This window comes from Zootermopsis nevadensis, unplaced genomic scaffold, assembly GCF_977971745.1.
Source record: "Zootermopsis nevadensis isolate Lab colony 2312 unplaced genomic scaffold, Znev_1.0 Znev_ptg000002l, whole genome shotgun sequence".
NCBI lineage: Eukaryota > Metazoa > Arthropoda > Insecta > Blattodea > Termopsidae > Zootermopsis > Zootermopsis nevadensis.
In genome coordinates, this window is record NW_028259134.1 from 15929153 (window position 1) to 15947630 (window position 18478).

At 36.3% G+C, this 18478-nt stretch overlaps 1 protein-coding gene across 6 annotated transcripts in view; it reads right to left on the reverse strand.

The window, feature by feature from the left end:
- The window catches only part of LOC110835194 (GTPase-activating Rap/Ran-GAP domain-like protein 3), a 245277-nt gene that overhangs the window by 146448 nt on the left and 80351 nt on the right, over nucleotides 1-18478 (reverse strand). For 2 of the 6 annotated variants that reach the window (XM_022075157.2, XM_022075156.2), the window contains exon 1: nucleotides 10331-10499. The exons of 3 other annotated variants lie outside the window; for them this stretch is intronic. The gene's annotated coding sequence lies outside the window, so the exon portion shown is untranslated. Of the gene's footprint in view, nucleotides 1-10330; nucleotides 10500-18478 lie in introns of those variants that run through there. One more of the 6 variants, XM_087351105.1, reaches the window with a different exon arrangement.

The window sequence follows — 18478 nt, forward strand, 5'->3', positions numbered from 1 at the left end:
CGTATGATGTCAAAAGTGTCATTTAATACACGAAACAAAATGAATGATACACATCAAAGTTAAGTTTTAAAATTCTCTTTCTGCTTCTAGCAAAACACACAAGATTCAACACAAAGGAAACCTAAAAGTACATTCTGAGGACCAAATATTTGTAATCTATGGTCTCTTATCGCATAACGTGGCGAAGGTCTTAACCAGATTCAAATATACACGAAAGTAAATAACACAATAAATAATAGAAAACCCGTCCTAAAGGAATAAAAACGACAAATCCAGATTTTTTTCAATACAAAACCGAAATAATTAAAACATATGAAGACTTAGAAGCAGGATGGGTTTAAATGTAATTCACGATGATCAGAAGATCAATCCCTCGTGGTTTTGTTACATCCTTATTCCGGTGCTGAAATTTGAGTACAAAATTTTGATGAAAATAGAGAAGGAAATTTACTACCAAAGAAGTGGAGAAATGTCAACAATGTTTTAAAGATCTGCACACGGGTTATTAAAATATTTAGATGGATCAGAAGTGCAACATCGACCAAAGAAACCAATTCACAGACCAATTAAAATTCTGGTCAGAAAATCTAAAAATATCCATACTGAAGTAGGATAATATTAAAACACATCGAATAAATACTAATATGATTATGCAATATAAATTGATATGTATTATCAGGTTCAGATCTTTGTAAACTCAAATATCTTCATTCTGCCGCTGTAATATAAATTTTGGCGTTAATAACGTGTGTAATTATCATTATGAATGTAAAAAACTTCAAAGTTAAACACATTTATAAAATAACACACGGCGTGTGGAGGAGTGGAGGTAGGTGTGCAAGAGTCTTTAACGTCGATATTAGACGGGAGGGCGTTGGCAGGTTCACGCTCTGGCCGCAATACACCCTTCGAAAGGAACTACATTAACAACTGAAGAGAAGGCTGGATGGGCCCCAGACTGGGTTATGTGCGTCTTTGCTGGGAATCGAGCACTAGCAATCCAGTACACAAAGACCCAGTTATTTCCATACACTGTTCAGGTCAAAACTGAGTGCAGTAATCACTTATTTATGAAACAATTTTTATATATGATACGTTTGAACCCGAACCATACATTTCAATCAATTACAAGCACAGATTTATTTTACGTAAAATTTAGTCTTTAAAATGATGTGAGGTACGTAGTTCATCAAATCATTTATATGTAACACGAGTTTGAAATGTGGTATGTCATTTTAGTATACCATTGCTAAATAATGTTTGATGTTTAAATACAAATCATATAGATGACCTATTTTTAAATACGGTATCGAAACAACAGAAACACAAAATCAGATACCTCACTAACATTATTAAATTTTTGTGTCTATATTTCGTTTAACAATATACATAAAATAACTTTATTTCACCCTGAAATAAACAGATATTCAGAACGGGTTCTTTATGATTTTTTATTTGTCACTGGCTCAGAAGTTTCTTTTAATCCAGATAAAAATATACTGTTGACAGACCTAATGTACTGTCAGAGATATAACGCGTACAGTTATACTTAATTTACATCTCGTGTTAATTCCGTTGATTAATATGTAAAAACACAAGTTTCGTTGTCATATAAAAGTTATACTAATCCTAAGTCTCATGAGAAGGTCCAGAACTGTTTCAAATGTCACTCAATGGAGGTGGACAACAGGAAAACTTAGCCTAAGTATCTATAAACAAAACAGTCTCAGGAAATCATGAATCCAAGTTCCGTCACATTACCGCATCTTCTGCAACAATCATTTCACAGAATTTTGTTTAATAACATCGCGAGATACTTGAACCAAGTAAAAAATGCATTCGATGAAGATAAGTTGAAAGTTGATGGAAAACTGTAAGTTATCTCACACTCTGAAGTACACATTTAAACATTTATTCCTCTATCTTTACATTGCTTACTAATTACAAAAACGTTTTCATGAAGAAAATGGTAGGCAGACCAGAGCTGGAAGCATCACGTAATAATTAAAACTCTGGTAGAAACATTTAAAACGTAGAAATTTCCATTTTATCCTACTAAAAGATACTAATTACTTGATAAAACTTAACGAGATGAAATGTAAATTCTGGACAAATAATTACATAGAAGACGTTCTCAGCGTTTATACTATTTGAGCTGTTCCGACCCACGAATTTTGAAAATACGAAACCTCGACCATCAGATATGGTTGCTTAGGTGGAACAACCAGTAAACAGCTTAGAAAAATAGTTTCATTCTGAAAACACGGCTCGATATATGAATGCAAAAGTCCTGCTTATTTTGCCCTAGAGTTTTCTCACAAAAATTGTTTCTCAAGTGTTCTATCTCGTGACGTTAACTCGGTGAAGCCTAGCCTTCCTTCCCACACTCAAAACACGTCGACCCTTGACCATCGATATAGCCTCTCGAGAGACCCACTGCAGTTCAGCATCATCTGATGGGCAAACCCCGAACGGGAATCACATATCGTTTTTACCCACGGAACAGCTGAGAATGTGAAGTGACTATTTCGGCCAAGTCATACAGATACAAATAAAATAAAATAATAATAATAATAATAATAATAATAATAACTTTCTTAAAATATATAGTCATATCTAACAATAAAATTATATAACACATGTAGCACATGTTAAAAACAAAAGGTATTTCGGAAATAGCTGCTGCCCTATGTACCTCAGGGGCAAGGTTTGTCTCGGGTACATGGAAGTACGTACAATATATAGTGGTGAATATTAATGGGATAATAATAATTTATTAATGTGCTGCATCGACACCCAACTGGCCTGACACAGGTGCCGAACAATTACCAAAACCAAAAGGACAAAAATAATACAACAAAACAATTTATTAAATCATTAAGATATTACAAATTGTATTAAAGAAAATCTAATACGCATAACTCTGCTAGTAAATAGCAAAGTAAAATTACCTTAAAATGCAGTGAGGCCAACTGCTAACTGAAGAGGCTACATGAATATCAATATGGCGCGCGCAAAATCTCCCTGAGGACATCATCAGCCAGACAGGTTGCAGACACACACCCATGCAAAGGTAACCGACCCCGGAAAGATTTAACACGAAAGATATTATTCACAGAAGTCAGGGGTAATGCTATGATTGAGTAAACAGCTTCCTGTAGATTCTTACAAGCGGGCATTCAAGAATTTAAAGATAAAACCAGTGAATTAGTCAAAAGCTCGCATATTTCCTAATTTATTACTGTTATTAATGTCTCATCTGCTTCGGCTTCTTTCTTCAAGATTTTCCTACTTAAATTCTATGCACATTTCTAGTTTCACCATGTAAACTACAGGTTCAGCCCAGCTTATCGTCCTTACGTAAAAATTACAAACTATGAAGCCATTTCTCTATCCTCCTGTATCTTTCCTCCCTTAAATCTGAAAATTCTCCACAGCATTTTTTTCTCACACACATCCAATCTATGTTCTTCATTCAAAATGAGAAGCTAAGTTTCACATCAATGTTGAATTACACATTAAAAAAATATATACTTGTTTTATAGGTAAACATAATACAACAGTTTATCACTATTAGGGTGTTACGTAGGAACATGACGAGAATTTAAAATGTTATTCTATACAATAAAGTATTACAGTTTAATGTGAACCTGACAATGTACCCTCAGCCAGAGTAAATATAATTGCTTACAGCAATAATTAATTTTCCCGTCAATCCTGACTTTTACACGCATTTCTATATTTTAATATCCGAAAACCTAAATTCAGCAAAATATGTAGCATGTCTTGAGTTGAGTGAAACAATTTTTAAAAATGAAAATGTTTCAGTTCATCAGAAATCAAATAGCAATTTGGGCTCAGTTATCAGTGAACTGCTATAAATTTTATTTATCTTACATTAAAATTTACTCTAATATAATTATACAATGGTAATAATTTATTTATGTAAATATGTTTACCGCCTACAACACATGTCTGCCAGCCACTCACTGCACTGTTTGTAATTTACAAAATAATTACCCGTAACAGAATGAGAAATGCAGACAAGATAATGACTTTCGCCTTCCTTTAGTCATTCTCAAAATACGTGCGGTAGATTCGAGGACAGAAGACGTGAATAGCGGCCGAAGGGTCAGACTACTGATCTCCATCTAGTACCTACGTGTAGAATTATTTTAGCTTTGCCTAAACGCCCTATATACGCCTTAATTATGTTTCAGGTATAGCAACATATTACCTTTATTTACAACATATCATCTTTTCACCTTTGCGTTATAAGCGAATAATTAAAGAAGATACTAGTGTCATCTCTATCATGAGTACGTAACTTGAATTGCAGCTGACTGGGGTACAAACCTTCTTAATCAAATTTCATGTTCTCGTATTCGTATCGTAAGCTCACATCAGTTTTGCTGGGTTGTTAAGTCAATTCGATTGTATCATATTAACATTGTTATGCTAACAGAATTAAACATGACGCTGAAAAGCTTACACGTAATTCTACAAACACGATTTCACTTAATTCTACACCAATTAAGAGTAATTATTTAATGAAACATACAAATATCATATCTTTACGAAATTCCTAACACACGCAACAAATAAGCTATTAAAACAAATTTCACACGAATATAATATGCAACAACAGTTAAACTAAGAAAGCTACTTCACTGTACGAAGCCTTTTTCGGAAAGTTTGCACTTGTTCAGCTAATCATAAGTCCCCAGAATTTATGCAACCGAAATTTTCATCACAGTAGTCACGAAATCACGACATAAATACCTATTTAAAACAGATTTACACTCTTTATCTGGGCCTTTAAAACAGATCTGCTACTGATTCTTATCTTCTCAAGTAAACACAAATAAAATGTTAACGTATTTAAGAAATTAAACTATAAACATTTGTACATTTCATTACCTCACACTGCTTTATCAAAACAGATGGCTATCAACACTCTGTGAAGTGTTACAGCTACAAATTTTCAGTGAAGCATACATTTTTCTTGATAATTATTCACTACGCTAGACAATAATGTCACTTCACTTGGATAATCTACCTGTTCAGCTGAGATTACTAGACTTAAAAGGGCGCGAGGCTGTGTGATTGGACTGAGCTTAGCAGCAGAGGCCAGGAGAAACATTTTTCGCTAACTCTGGGATTCTTGTCTAGCGCGTGCATAATGACTAACCCGAAATCAAAATAGCCAACATGTCCTGTAAATTAATGTAAATTACGTTCATCAAAAGGTCTAAAATAATTTTCACAAAAGCTATTCACTTAATTCCAACGACTAGGAGGTTATTAGTATACAGGCCTATTATCTTTAACGATTACCCACCAGTAAAATGTCCATTCTTCTACAGTTTGTAAACTCCTGTAATGTCTATTATATTTGCATCTAATATCCATTAAAATAAGTTTAAAAGCAGTCAAAACTGTAATCAATCAAGTTACTAGACAGGTCGTGTGAATAAAAATACCGGGTTGAACAAGCAAGCTTCTGAGCTCCATTAATATAGCTACTGTGGTAACGAACTTACAAACGATACTATAAGATAGCTCACAACTTATCAGATAGCCGCGTACAACTCCGACACCCTTCTGTCATTATACGCGCTTTGTTATCCGCGGTTTTATTTCAGTAACATGAAGAGCATCTATATATGACATCTGAGGCCACTTTATAACCTGTCTAGCAAGAACAGTGAGCTGTGAGGGCAGTTTCACTGACTCGCCTCACCATTTTGACTCCGTAAATTAAGAATTTAGGCATCTCGTGGTCTTATCACTCAGAAAATTCAAGTACATTTAGTCTTACGCATTTTCGATATGCATAACTCAACGGCTATCACCTGTATTTCAATGTTTTCTTCAACAAACAGCGATAATTTCTTTTCGACAGTCATCGCTATGTGGAACTAGTATTGTCAGATGAATTTGTTGATTATTAATAGAATGGGTGCATGGATACTACTTGATAACTACTTTGTCCATAATCTGCCTGGATGAGAGACTACTTACTGCTTAACAAACTGACTGACATAATACCTAGATGATCAGATAACTGGTAGCCTGTCTAATTAGCTGATATTAAACAAAAGACTCGTTACCAATAAACTAAATCCTGTAAATCTACCGAATTTGAAGCCAAGTGTAACTTCTGAAACTAGTGATTAATTAACCCGTAGTTTCATGTACTGGGTGTTGCACAACAGCGGTACATAAATACGAGGGTTACTTCAAAAGTCATGGCAATTAATTTGCGGGGGGGGGGGGGCAAACACGTTATATTGAAGAAAGTTCAAAATATACAAATGAAAGGGCACGATATACTCCTCCGATTGGCGTAGTCAGATCAGGTAGGTGTGAATGGGTGTAGATATAGTAGGCAAGGAAATAGGCACATTACGGAATGACCTTTCTTTTATTCTTTAATCTTCGAAAAATTCAATGTGAGTTAAATCAGAATTCTTACATTAAGACTAGCGACCTTCAAAGTAGTCTCCGAGTGTATCAAGTACTCGCTGCCAACGACGAAGAAGACGTCGAATACCATCAGCTTCACCGTCTCAAAATCTTGCCATCTCGCGTCGAACTCCGTTGGAAATGTCGTCTCATGTACGAAAGCCTTTCCCTAGGAAATGGGTGTTTCAATTTGGGTATTAAGTCATAGTCACATGGCGAAAGGTCCGGTGAATTTGGAGGATGGTGTAGTACTTCCCATCTCCAACGTCGTAAAAAAGTTTCTTGACAAAAAAACGGTCATTCCGTAATGTGCCGTATTTAATTTTTACCGACAAAATGTTGCGTCATATTTTGTGAGAAACATTTGCAATTCTCTTCAATCTGTTCCGACCTCAATATATGACGTAATGTTCTTCCCTGATATAAAACAGTGGCAGGAATTCTAATTTTATGCCAGTGTTTAGCTATTTGACACCAGCTCCACGCAGCACATTCATTCTTGAGAAGCAAACAGTCGCTCGCTCAGCTAGCAAAAAATAAAATTTCCTCCTTTTATATAATCGGAAGGTTCATTACCGTCTTAACAAAATCTTATCGATGTGTTTTAATAACTCATCATTGGATTAAAATGATGACGGATTAAGCGAGGACTAGAGAGCATTTGCAAATCGCATGCATAGTTATAGTCTGTAATGTAATTCGCGTGTCTGTTACATCGCCGTGAACATTACAGCAATACAATTTGAAAGTCCATCGACTGGTTTTCGCGATGAATGTGAACTGACTTACTCAGCTGGGGGCACTGTGTTATTCACTTGTTGTGCACGTGTACCCACAAATCAATCGCTTGGTTTTGCAGCTTCAAAGGGAAACCCGCATCCATGTGCAAAGCATATACGAACAACTATTCCCTTTACAGACGAGGAATTTTATGGCAACATTTTGAAAACATTGAGGACCTTGCATTAAAGTTGACTGCATTTTAAATGTATTTTGAGCTCTACATTAAATATTTAATAAAAAATTAATAATTTTTATATTAAAACCAATTAAAATTATACAATAAATTAATTTATTATTACATTTGTTACCCAGGCTTAGATCGTCTTCCCGGCCATTAAGAAACAAACTAAGTAAATATCCAGTTCATTAGCAGTCTGTTCCACGCTACAAACGAAGTAAGTCGTTTGTGACACTGTCCACGTCTTCTCTAAAAATTTATGGCGTTTATATACTAGCTGAAAAAACCTATGAAGCCATTTCTTCCGGCGTTTAACTAACAGGACTGCCTACCGAAGGCAAAGGAATAAAATCTCTGTCTTTGTGAAACAAAATGTTAATAGGTCTAGGGTGAACGCTAACTAACTGACTAGCTGAAATGTGACTTACTGAATGGTTAGGCACTTCAGAACGTGAGAAACTTAAAACTTGCATATCTTAAGTTAAAGGTCTATAATATGTATTTATTTATTTTTAATTTAAAGATGCTTCAAAGTGACAATATTTTACACACTCTAACAACAGGATATTTAACGAATAATTAATTCGAAAGGAAATTTGAAGAAATAAGGTGGGGCCACTGACCCGTTGGTAAACTTCTACCGCACTACAAGGTGCTACAACGCAGAAGACAGCCATCTTCAAAATATTCATCAGCTTCAGCTAGTGACTGCATTACTTAATGGCAGTGTAACGACATTTCAGTGAACGTTGTGACTTGAACAGTGTAATCTTCGCTTAATCGAACATCCGTTCTTGCTTGGCTCAGTTTAGAAGGTGTTCCATAATACAAGATAAATAATCACTGTACAGGGGCAAACTTTATCTATGTGAATTTTTTTATGAAACTACGCTAAATTTATAAACTGAAGAGAAATGAGGTTCTACGAGTACGAGGCGGATATTCTACATAAACAACGGGATATCAAAACTTGATGAAAATTTACCGTTTATAAGTGACTTAACCCGCAGAATAAAATTAATATTACTTGTAACGCATGTGAAAGCCTTCAGATAGACTGTGTTGCAGGGAAATTAATAACTCTCTGCATGTCATGCATCAGGAAAGCTAGATTGATCTATGGCACTGGTCTGATTTAGTCGGAAGCCCAAAGCACGGGATTGGAGGAAAGTCCCGAAGGTAAAATTGCACACAACGTATCAGTTAAATTGACGACGGTAGTGCCCCATGAAACTTCGGCTAGTATATAAAAAAACTCACCCTAGACTTTGTACCTTCCTTATACTTTATCTCTCACGTCAGCACTTAGCATTTACAACTACCTAGCACAGAGTAACTACATGGAATGAAATCCTTAATTAGAAGTCTACAGTCGTCAAGAGATTAACAAATTCGCAGACGTTTTAAAAACTCGATTGTCTGTTGCCATATTCATTAAGAGCCAACCTGGGGACACTGTACTCAAGCACTCGAATTCACTCAAAACCTATTTACTGTAAATCTATTTGAAGCTATTTATCCCACCTACATCCAAGTCTCCAAAATAATCTCTTTCCTTCCTTTCTCAACTCCCTCATGCGTTACACACATCTCTCTCATCTGATCTCTCTCGATTTTATCACTTTCATAATATAAACCTTCTCATTACGTGATTATTATAGCCTGCTACTCGCTCTTTAAGTCTATATATGAACAGCATGCCCACTATATTATATTGAAAAATATAGAATAACGTGCTTATTCGTTATAATTAGTGTAAGCTACGCATGAAATAATGAGTGTGCATGTTGTAATAATAATTAATAGTTAAAATTTTAAAAACCTGCTTGATATTCAGCTACCGTTGCAACACACGGTAGTTCTATATCGTGATAAAAATTTGTAGCCTACGTTCAGAATCATTGACAGATCGAATAAAAAATGTTGCAACATGCTTTAACGCCATTTAAACTGAATGCAAAGAACAATGAGTTGTTCGACCACATTTAAAACTTGAAATAAAACTTCGTGTAGCAACGTCCTTCTTGCGAACTGATAATAGTCGCCAGTATAGTCAAGAAGTTTACCGCCTGTTATAAAGCTACGGGTTTCATTATAACCAGTTTACGACAAATTCCAGCGTTTTATCTTTTTTTCCTGTCACAGATTATGCCTATATCACAGCAAGGTATTAACGGTAACTGTAAACTATCCAAAGAGCTAGACAACACACGGCCTCGTCGAATATTACATTGTCTTACGTTTTGTTTGTAAGTAAACATTTCTAAAATTATTTTGAATGAATACTTTACACTCACTTGCAACTGTAATTGTAAAAGATGTATATTTAAAATAACTTTAATGTGGACACTAAATAATTATCAGAAATAATAAATTTTTAGAAAATTTTCCTTAAATATGTTCTCCAAGTTTACTTGTTCTGTGATACTTATATTCCTAAAATTAAAACATATTAAGCAATATGAAATTAATCAATATCTTAATCGTACTTAAAATCTTAAAATCATTTCTTCTAATCTTTTTCTTAATCAACATATAAGATATTTTTCTAAAGCGTTATTAAATATTCAAATTCGATTTTATTTTTATGTCTTCATGTCGCACGTGCTTGAATCTAAAGTGCACCCAAATAATAAGAGCACCCAAAATTTGAAAGATAACAATGGAGAAACTTATTTTCCATGTTTTCTCTTTTATATGAAATTTATTAAATTTCTATACAGGTAAAATATAGTACTGTAAGAGTATAAACAATTATCAGAATCTTTCACGTAATTTCCTTCGTGTCAATTGTAAAAAATGGTGCATAGTGTTCCAACTTTAAAATATTCTGCAAGTAAAAACGGAATAAGCAACCGGAAACCTTGCTGTAATTACCGAAATCATGCTCTACTTACTCACCTCACTAACACAGTAAAAAATGTTATTTACACACCTCCTTGTTCTTTCATACGCTCGATTAAACAGATTACGTCGTTTGTAACTTGCGCTACAGGACGGCACACTGCGTTTGCAAACAGTTGGAAACACAAATCGCACAACTGCACTGTATGATATGTTTGTTGTGAAAATTTGAGCACTACGATGAGAGTGATAGGGGACATGGGAGGGGGGGCCTCGCACGCTCATGCGCGTTCCCCCTGGGCGAGGCGCATGCTGCCGGGAGAAAGGCTCTGTCGCCACCGTCTCGGTAACTAACACCCAGAATTATTCGTTTATATATTTTTCTTATGGACACGTCTTTAACCTAACGCAGAACACGGTTTTCTTACCTTGCACGAAGAACAAGGACTAAGGACCTACGGGGGGAGGACATAAGAGGAGACTGAGGAAAAGTGCGTAATGAATTGTTCATAATTTGTACTCATCACCAAACAGTATTAGTGAGGCCAAATTAAGAACCATGATGCGAAGTGCATCATCTAGATCAGAGGCAGGCTCTTTCAAACGCTGAACCGAAATTTCGGATTCCATAAAACTTTGCAGAACTTCAACAGCTAAGCGACTACAAGCTTCTCAAGAAGGACACTACTTCAAGGAGTTATGTTACTTATTGTTCTCAATCTTCGGTTCGTTTCCTTCTGTCAGTCTATCTCAACTTATTTTATTTTATTTATTTATTTATCTATTTCTTTCTTTCTTTCTTTTCGTCTTTACTTCTCCTCTTGTTCGTTTTGCATCCTTCTCTTCGGATTTAGTATTCTACGTAGACATTTTTTAATAATTGTCATATTTCGCCTTTAAATATATTTCTCTTCGTTACTATTTACTTTCAGTGTTTTTTGTTTGTTTGTTTGTTTAAGTATTTCCCTCTGTCCCCGAACACGACAGAACATGGACTGCGAAACGCTTAACAAGAAACATGAGCATCGGATATCCTTGCAGTGTCTTTCCCTTCAATAGTCCCCCAAAAGAACATATCACCAGTTCATAAACTGTCGTATCACTAACAAAGTAATAATTTCAGAGCGCGGAATCTCTCCTGAACTTGGCTAAAGAGAATAGAAGAAGAAGAAAAGTTGCTTTTTACCCATAAGACACCTCAATTGAACCGACGACTTTGTCACAAGTCATTCAGCGTCCTTCACAGTCCCTTGTTCAAGGTGGTCATCCATAGACACCTCTAAGAGCCTGTCTGCCACGAAGCATATTTTTAAGATCCTTAAGATCAGCCAGAATTGCGTGAGCTTAAAGACCGGGGTTTATCGTTATATTTTTCGGTCACAAGAGTACCGAAAAACTCATTACAGCTGGTTCCATAAACTTTCTAAAAGTGTGAATAGGTTTATGCTAAACTGTATATCTGAAATAAAGTCTTATCGAGCAATCTCGACCGTGTAAATCATCGATTCGGAGACGGGCTCTGTATCCAGTCAGCAAATTGAAGTTCCGCGGCGTGGGTTCGAATTACACTCGAGGCATCGACGTTCTTGTGTAGGTAGAAGCCCTGCGTCGGGCCGACTCCTCGTCCAAGGAGTCCTCACAATTGCCGACAAATGTTCGAAGATCTGCAGCAAACGTTCTTCATAAATGTGTACCGTAGCACCCGGAGTATTAATTCCAGGATTATTATTCTGATTTATCAGTCACAATAACAAGAACCTCTTCATTTATACAGGTCATCCAATATTGAAGAGATCTGTCTTCTGGGTTGTTGGTAAAAATCTTCATACTCACCACTGTAGAAAACCTCAAATTATTCATCCAATATTCATAATGTTAGGGTAGTGAAAGTTAGAAACATATGATGGTCGGACATGCAGTTGGCTTCTTGTTTTTTTCTAACACTTTTGTTCTTTATAACCAATATTATGACGCACATTTCCAGTTCTCTGGGGTGTATTCGACGTATACGTTTAACAAGTTGCCTCTGCGTTCGACTTCAAGAGATTGCTTCTATGCAAAAAGAATTTTATTTGAAGCTGACTTTATTCTTTATTGTTGCACAGTGTAGGGCAGTAAAAATTTCACGACGTTTCAGAGGTGCTTACTGCCTCCATTATCAGGACCATCATAACAGCGGCTCTGACGATGGAAGCAGCATCTCTGAAACGTCGGTAAACTTGTACGCGGCGTTACATTACAGAAGATAGTCATCCTAATAACCGTAGTTGTGAAATCCTGATATCTAAATTCAGACGTACACATCTTTAACTAATACAATAAACTGATCACATTCGAAGGAGACGACAGTTAATTACCGAAACGTCGTGTCTATCAAATATAAGCTTACAATGACTATTACTACATAGTATTCGTAGGCCTGTAATAAACGATTCATTATTATGGGTCTTTACAGCATCATGTTTGTTCTTCTTAATCCAAATTTCACTTTCATATAAAGGTGTAGAAACTGTCATCACTTTACAAGATGTGAACGCATACTCTTTCATCTCTTTCGTCTCTTATCCCTTCTACGTTCTGTTTATCTCCCGACTTACTACGAGGAGTTTGTACAGGGGTGTATGAAAGATACGAACTAACTTAGAATTATGTGCAAAGTACCTGTCACGATTTCTTCACAGGTAAAAATTCTGCCAGGAGAGGATTTAAAACCAAGAAAGAACTCGTGAGAGCCAGGATCGAACACTGGCCTTCCTGTACATAAATAATAAGGAAGGATTTAGTAAACCATCAAGCAGCGTATTCACGACTGCGTGGGTCAGAAAAGAATAATCCAGAAATAATATGCGTGCAGGAGAGAATGCCATGTGGGAAACCGAGGGTCAAGATACATTTTATGAACAATGGTCACGCCATCCACTCAGTTATGAATTGGCTGACCTGTAAGCAAAACGTGAAGAGTAATTTCAATCTGATACAGGCAGCGCAACACAAGGAAAATTAAATAACATACGAAATCATGCGATGAGAGAAAAGCAAAATACAAAGGCACAAACACACTTGGATAGATACTGTGAAAATAAATTGGGACTGACGTTCAAATATAAAAACAGATCCCGTTAGGTAACATTGTTTAAATGAGACTAATATAGGAGGAACATGTGATCTTACAGGCATTGTTAACAAATACTCGCTTTTGTAATGTAACTCCTAAAGGTCCAGTGGTAAATATACGTACCACCTGTTTTAACTATCCATAACCCCCCAAATGTACTGATGGACTTCTACAGTTCTTAATATAATCAGCGATTGCTTCCTTAAACAGTGTTAACCAATTGGTCTTTGTAAGGGTGTAATGTTGTGTCTTCTTTGCGGGTAGGAACAATTCTTTAAACAAATATTTAGGTGAACTTTGGCTTCAAAGGGTTGACACTAAAAGCAAGTTTATGATTAATTCTTGTTCATGTCCGTAGCCCTTAATGGCCACGCTGAATTTCAGCCCGCGTTTATGATCTACGCCCATGTCAGTAAACTTCTACCACACTGCTTGGTGCAACATCACAGAACACATTTATCTTCACCTTTCCACCTTACCGAAAGCTTTTCTTTGTACTCCTGAATTTTCTGGTTACACAGCTGATCGATTCTACGTAACCCAAAGTTTTCCCTAAACCCCCGCCATTAAGATGTATGGAATGTCGAAAGCTTAGCTCCTTCTTGACCTCTGCTCTAAACAGACATTATATTGGTTGCTTTACCCGGCTCTCCTGTACTCGTAAAAAACTACAGGATGGGTGGGAAGTAAGTAGGCATTGAGAAATGGTTATAACCTCTATATTTCCAATGTATAGCGATTATTTAATGCCTACTTACTTCCCACCCACCCTGTAGAGTAGGAAAGGCATGAATAAACTATGAAACCAACTGTCTTCCCATTATTAATCGACGCTGTGTAACATCGTTAAATGACCTGCTACTCAAACAGCCAAGTACCAGACGGCAAGCGTGTGTTGTCGAAATATGAATGTTTCTTTAAAAGCAGGCAAGTGGCAGGAGACACGTCTCGCTGACGTCATACCACAGCCTTCTGATGTACCCGAACTCTCATGTCCTGCGATGAGACCCGACACCAAGCCAGTCCCTCGGGACGTGAAACCATTCAGGGCCCGGGAAATGCAATTTCTATCAGCGGGAAGCAGCCAATGCAATCGTCTTGACACATAAACCACTTTCTCACCAAGCTACCTTGCGGCTCGCTGTGGGCTAGGAAAGAAATACGCCTACATATAGTGCCTGGGGAAAATCAAGCACCAGGGACAGTTAAACAGACAGACGCCCACATGTACAGTTACTAAACGCACCGGTATATCGGTGACAATGAAAACACAAAATCTCGACGGGGTACTTAGTGTCTTCATTAATGTTTCTGGTGGCTTTCCTCAGTCATTCCAAGCGACTACCAGGATAATTTCTTCAAACACGCCACGACAGCCTGTCCCTTCAAAATAACAATACTAGAGATAAATCAATTCAATTCATCTCATTCGATGCTACATAAAATATATAGTCGAAATTAATTTCTTTAAATATAAAAACAGACAGATCTAAAGCATGTGAGTAAGGATTTTGTGTGAGAAACCTCAGCTTCTTTTACAAAGAAGAAGAGTGAAGAATCTTTTCATAAACAGAACTGCTTCTATTTAAGATGGCTGCCATCTGCGTTGTTGTGTCGTGTGCTATCGTCCTAATGTTGGAGGCAACAAGGACCTCTGAAATGCTGGTAAACTATTTCCAGACTACACAACGCAACAAACCAGAAGACAGCCATCTAGATATATAAACGTTCTGTAATACGATTTACACCTTTCGTCATTCGACAATCAAAATTTATCTCTGCCTGTACATGAATCACAGTAATGAATTTCTATACTTGTGATATTCTACACACGGCTGAAGAATAAGCCGAGTCGACATGCCTTATGCTCATGTTTATTTGGCATGATCCCTAGAGTAAGATGGAGTTAGTACTGTGCATGTGATGCATAATTAAAGCATGTTTATGGTGATGTAGTCCACCTGCATACCGAAATCAGCTTACACAAACTATTACCAGACCAGATAGTTGTCGATTTCAGTATATAGAATCATACATCAGGTTAATTTGACTAGTAAGCTATTTGTATGCAGGGATAGATGAAAAATGCGTGCGAAATTTTAGCCTACAAACTCCAAAGAGACTGGATCGTACACTTGGGAGAACTAGGTTTGGACCTAAGAATAATAAAGAATGACAAAATATGATGTGACTATGTGGATTGGATATATATGGCTCAAGAATCGATCTAGTACCGAGCTCTTGTAGACATTATAATATAACTTTTGGAACCACAAAAGGCACAAAATTTATGTATATGAGAGATTATACGGAGCGCGCTAACGGAAAAAATGTATGTGTTTCAAATTTCTTGTAGCGTACAGCACAGTAGTATGACTGGAACTACAGGAATTTCAGCACATAAAGTGATCGATTGTTTGAACAATCGAATTGATCTGTTAGTGAAAATAATAAAGTGGCAGTAGTAGGTACGCGCTTTGTCTGTGTTGCCTTTAGTAGACCGACATATTTTGAAATTCCTAAAATTCTAATTGCACTTTACTATTATCTTTGTATACATTTTATGAATCCTGCTAACTATATTAATTAAAACAAAACATATTAAGATACAGAAGTAAATTAATGACCAAGGGGTCTATAGCACTGGCTTGGCTTTGGGAAGAGTGAGCAGTGGTGGCGCCAATCCGAATTCTGTCTAGTGCAACGACGAACTTCTAATGGATACAGGAAGCCCCTTCCTTGGGGATAAGAGACCCATGCAGGAACCTGGACATTCATCTCTATTCTGTACGGAGCATTAAAATGCTAGGAGCGTCTCCTCCGCGCCCACTACAGTAAGGTTCTCAGGCACCAAGACACTTCGTTTCTCGTCAAAACTATGAGTTTATAACTATGATATTGTGTGTGGGATAGGCCTAAGTGAGAAGTAATTTGCAAGTTCTAACAACAGACTACTTTTTTCCCCGTTTCTGGCACTTAACTGTGTCTATTAGAGTGGAAAAAATGTAAGAAGCAAAATTATAAAGAAAATCTCTGAGCAACGGCAAAGTTTTGGAAACTCTTTTTAAACTTTGGAAACTCTTTTTGACGTAAGTGTATGTTACTTCAAGATGCATAGTTAACTCGTCCAATACACAAGTTGGAAAAAAAAGTGTTTTGTTTTCATGCTTGTTAGTTCAACATTTTATTATTTTAAATAATGAAAATATCAAATAGACTTACACATCATCGCAGCATCAGGAAAAGGCGAGCTAATTTATTTAATGATATAATAGAAACTGAACAAATATTCAGAGCAAAAGTAGCAGATGTTTCTGAGTAAGAAATCTCGTTCGTATCTTCGAAGGGGTTAATTATTTCCACTCTTAAACCACTTATTTTTCACGCGATGAAATTGCCAATCAACGTTCAGCATCGAGTGCACGACCCTTACATCAAACGGACACTTCAGACTTTTCCTGTGTTAGAAACCTAAATATCAAAGTATAATGAACCAAAATATTTGTATCCACTTTCCAGACTAAGTGCATGAAATTAGCTAATGGTGGGGTAGTATGTCCGCTCGTGTATCTGAATGTTTCATCATAGTTATTACAAAATGTGTTACATTTAAATATGTTACTAAGTGCACATACAAAATTATATCTTCCTAATTCAGTACAGTAGAAAGTAATGTCTATAGAGTTCCATACACTATGTAATACGTAGCTTTAGACAAACCAGAATTCTTACCTATTTTAATGGTTAATTAGCAACTGAACCTGTATAAACAAAATATTTATAACTTATATTATATATAAAACACTTTCGTCTAAAATTCTCCGTCGTTTCTCCGTATCCGAAGCGTTGCTAGGATACCATACTCACTTTTACAGTGCAGAAGTTCTGAAGCTGATCATCCACCCTCATCCAATGTTCTTTGCTGATTTGCATACCACGTTGGCCTTGAGGTCAAATTATTGGAAAGGTAAATCTATCTTTGAAAAAGTAACACTACTACAGATATAGGACTGAGTAATTATTAATAATTATTATTCCTTATGTTCCGTTAAATGTTCACGATATAAAGATATTTTAAAATTGCTTGCTTCTTTTTCGTACGAGTGATGAGACATGCGGATATCACCACCCCACCCCACCCCCTGTATATGAGGCCATTTCACGTAATACGTAAAAAAACAGCACATAAACACAACTTCAGCTATCATTAAAATATTTCACAAGTTTCACATTCATAAACCCCTATGGTCTATTTTTATCTACTTCTAAATCTACAGTCTAATAGGTAACTGACTTCTGAACGCGTTTTGAAAGCACCATGTAAGTTAACGGCTGAGTGAGTACTGAAAATGGCCAGCGTTCTTGCTTGCCTGCACCTTCAAAGAGAAAAAGCCACCAGCAGTTTTTATAGCAAATACAGAGAATTTATTAGCCCATTTAGTTAGCTCTCGTAAGGTCATTTATTACTTGTAAAGGACGAAAAACAAATTCAGTTGAATTTCAAGCACTATAAAACGAAAATAATTTAGCATAATTAGAATATTAATTAAAAGGCAAAATTTCACTGGAAAGAGGGCGTACGAAACATTTGTGTTCGTCCTTAAATACTTATGGTATTTTCCATGCGCGTTCACACCAAAGTTGCAAATATGAGTTCAATATGTTCGTGAATTAGTTTGTAAGTAAAATTTCGAGAACCGCTCATCGGAATATTATGAAAAATGAAATGGGAGAGTTGGACTATAATTTGTGGCCAGACTTCATTTTTGTTAAGAAGAGATAAGAGGACTAAGCATTTCAATGAAGACCTGTACGTATTAATCCACTATTGCAAAGTTAAACGACACTTAAAAATTTTTAAAAATGAGACAGACACTTTGCGTGGCCTCTACTGCGCTTTCAAAATCCACACAGAACCTACGTCATTTCCTTCAAGTTCCAATATAATTCAAACATTTTACACCGATCTTCAAGGGAGAGGTAATTAACTTCAAAAATGGGTTTTCAACTGCCGGAAATCAAACTCCGTCCTTCCGTTCCGCCTCCCGATCCGTTATCACGCCATCGTACGCGGTGAATCACGGCTAGAA